This window comes from Pholcus phalangioides, unplaced genomic scaffold (genome assembly GCF_987345545.1).
Source record: "Pholcus phalangioides strain wild (caught in Gottingen) unplaced genomic scaffold, Ppha-v1.0 ptg000014l_1, whole genome shotgun sequence".
Lineage (NCBI taxonomy): Eukaryota > Metazoa > Arthropoda > Arachnida > Araneae > Pholcidae > Pholcus > Pholcus phalangioides.
Genome location: NW_028301607.1, coordinates 25,811,831 through 25,815,966, shown reverse-complemented (window position 1 = coordinate 25,815,966; position 4,136 = coordinate 25,811,831).

Sequence of the window (4,136 nt, the reverse complement as noted above, 5' to 3'; positions counted from 1 at the left end):
GACCTGGCAAACACGACTCAAGGGTTAGAAAGGGGGGGGGGGATCCCAGGGAAGATCAAATAATTTAAAATATTTGTTAATATTTTTGTAAAAATTTAAATATCGAAAGAATATGCTTTCCAAATTGGCCTCAAAAATTTGGTGCACCATTTGCCAATGTAAGAAACCAGCTCTGGACCCAAGAGTAGCAAATGAAAAAGCTTCTTTCCTTGGATGTACAGAAAGTTTACTGAAATATTTAAACAGAGAAATTCCTACAATCAGAGAGAGGAAGCAATGAAACTTAGCAGGATATGGATCCTGCTCTGGAGTATATCAGACCCTCTCTATTCCAAAGCTATCAATGAAATCAGTGAAACAACTAATTGAATTACTCGTATCAAGTTATGACCCTTTCTGATGATGCCAACTGCTTGTGTAAGAACGTTGAGAATAAAATTAACTCATACTGTGAGGACAGTCTCTCTCTCTCTCTTTCAGCCTGAGAGAACTTCTCTTCTAATCACCTTATCAAGTACACAAACGATAATATTTGTGCACTGAGCTCAATAAATTTAATAAAAATCTATTCCATTCAAAAATTTATAGGCAAATTAAATTTACCTCAGGAACAAACGATGAACATTCACTACAAAAAATTTAACTTAAATAAATTCACAAAAAAATTTACATAATTCATCTCGATATTAGTTTCATACAAAAATGGCAATTACTTTATATACACATATAATATGACAGTATATACAAATAATGGCGAGTACAAAAATATCGCATGTCGGTAATTTTACCAATGATTGCACAAAAAATTTTTCCCTTACCAAAAATATGTTATTCTTTTTATATAATACAAAAAAAAAAAATGTGGTCATAACTGTACGATAGAAGTGAAACTTCCAGGAAGTGCCATCAGTATTTTTTTCTTTGATAAAACAAGATATTCAGAGTACGGTCACCAAGGGATGCATCATTATTTCCCTCCTCATTCAGGGACACTCAAATCAGTCTCAAGTAGTCTGGAGTTCATCACACAGGGAGATTAAATAACAACTTGCTCGCTCCCCCCCCCCCCATGACACTACTCGAAAAAAATCTCGAAACCTGGTAAACTAAGTACAAAAGACACAGGGTTTAATTCACCTCCTTATCTTTCTGTACTTTATGAACTGGGATGGGGAAAAATCCAATTTTCAGTGATTCTAGCAGCAATGAATATGATGTTACAGTAAAGCTCCTCTCAACGGTCACCCCCTCTTTTATGGCTAAATAATTAGTTCTCTTTGTATAATAAAAGTATACATTTAAACCCCTGATTAACAGTCACCTATCTGTGAGGAAATTTTTTTTTAGTCCCATCAGTATTCGTAAAAGAGAGGTTTTACTATATTATCCTACACTATTATCTCCGCTATAAAAGGAGAAATATAAGAAAATTATGGGGGTATGATGCATACATTGGAAGAACATTCATTGTAGACTATTCGTTACGGCTAAAGAATTATAGGAATCACATTCTGAATTCATAGCATTCTACGGAACAAGAAAACAGACTTATACCTGAAATTAGCAAGGTTGGTTACTCCTGCCATACATTATAGAGGCACCTAATAAATTTGAGATAAGTCAAAAATTCAAAAAAACTGGTGTACTAAACACCAGTTATTTAGAGAAAGTGGCAGTTCCACAAGATGAAGAAGCAGATTATGCTGTCATCTTTCGAGCCACAAAAGTAAATTGTGTTTAACTTGGAGGGCATATGGGTTCCTCACATATGCTCCCAAACACACACAAGTATGTGCGCAACCTATATTTACTTTTACACCACATTCCAGTAAAGAGAATAATATGGGGGTCACATTGGGAAAAATTTCTATAGAATATATGTTAAATTTAACACATGGCCATTCAACCTCAACCAATGAAAATGTTAAGAAATATTTCAGAATACCACTGAATGAGCGATACCTACTGATAAATGTATCGCCATTATTTTCATCTGAGGAGCACCATAGAAATACATGTGTTAGATTGCCTAAATGCAGAGTCTTATGGTAAGTATCCTAGTGTCTGAAGAGAGCCAAGTTTCAGAAACAATATCCCATTTGTTTAAATCATTGATAGGTTCATTTTTAGAATAAATAACACACTGAATTTTGATGATTCTTGTATCAAAGGAACATTTGATATCATATTTGATTTTAAGCAAATGGTTGTCAATTTTAAAAAAAATTAAAATTTGTTAAGATCAGGAATTCTTGAATTTTTTTATGTTTGTGGCTCCATTGGAATTGTGAATATTTCTCGGCACTTCTGCCTGATCTGGAGCCCTATTAGTATGCATTCAATATGATTTTATTTGAAATATATTACGGCACCTCCTGACCCATCTCACAGCACCTGGCACCTAACAGTGGATAGGTGCCAGGTTGGTTTTTCCACCAGTGGGCTATAACAAATTTCAATACCTGCCTCCCATTCTAGTCCAATTTTTTTAATTCAATCATTCCCCAAATTTGCCACCCATACAAACCTACTGCCCTCAACCATAGTCCATTTGGCCCCTTTTTAGATAAACCTCTGTCTAGCACACCCTTTGAGAATGACTAGTTTAGCAAGTATATGATTATCACCATACACTCATACATACATAAATCTGGTATGTAAAATTTATTGCAAATTAACATTTGCTCCTTCAAAATGGAAGAGCTTTGAATGTGGACATCACATCATACTACCTGTAACAATATAGACACAGCAAGACTTATAGCAACATGCGGAGTCCCCTCAAGTCTGAGGAAAGTTTGACATGTCTTTCTTTCCCCACAATTGGCTAAGACTGATGCTATAAGGGGACAGGACATATTACTAGCTATTTTCTTACCCTTTCTCTGATTATGATATACTAATTTTGCATTTTATGACTTCCATTTTAACAAAGCGAAATAGCTCTGCATAAAAAATATCTCAAGAAGTTTCACTTCAAAACTCAAACATTTTCATGGATTGTAATATAAAACATTTTATATACAGGATGCATAGCTAAGTCCCCTTGCTGCAAATTACTATAGTCCGTTTCAGGTTAACTTTGCAGTGCAGAGAAAGGTAGAGAGTGTATTCCTTCGCCGCAAAATATAGTTCCCATATATCGGAGGCTTACGATGATCACTTATGCAGAATATTTAAATTTTTTGAATGATTGAAAATGAATACTGAAAAAATAGTGTTCTGAATCGATCTTTGTTCGTTTAAGAATTTTAAAATAGAAAAAAAAATTATCACCATTATGCGTAAAAAAAAAGATTTTTCTCAGTGAGATTGGCGAGAATCAGCTATACCTTACCGCGACTGCGCATCGATACATTGGTTGAAAGGCTTTCGTTGTCATAGCAACGTGTGATGCGGTTCCCTCGTAGCTTCCCTTTCACTGCAAAGTTAACCTGAAACGAACTATAGCAAACCGTTGCTCCTAGAGACTTACTTTCAATTAGAAAAAATGTCCAAACAACGTGTAGACCTCAGTTACATCATTCATATTGAAAGGGGTTGTATCGTTATTGAAATACAAAAATTAACTTTTCATACAGACAGACAACCTGTCTTGAAAAACCCAATTAGAAAGTTGTTGCCATGTCTCTTCTGTGCCCAACAACAACAAAAACAACAACAAATTTGAGGTTTCCAAGTGCAATATTTGCTGAGATATATGATTTCAAAATCAGAGAAAATGTGAAGAAATACTGTTATTTTTATAGTTTATGCAGTTCCCCCCCCCCCACATTTACTCTGATTCTGAATTTAAATATTTCTGAGAATATACACTTGGAAACATGGAGTTTTTTTTTTGGGGGGGGGGGGTGGGCCTTAGGAGAGGCAGAGTAAAAACTTTCTAATTGAATTTTTAGGACAGGGTCATCATTGTCAACCATTTCAATCCATTGCTGGATGAAAGTTTCCTATACATTTTTCCATTTTACTCTGTCTGATGCTTCAGTCATCCAGTTGACTCCAGCCACTTTTCTGATCTTGTCTATCTATCTTGCGTAGGGATGACCTCTTGGACGTCTAACACCGCAGGGTACCAATCCAGAATACTTGTGGTCCATCTATTGTCCTGTCTTCTTGCAACATGTCCAGCCCAT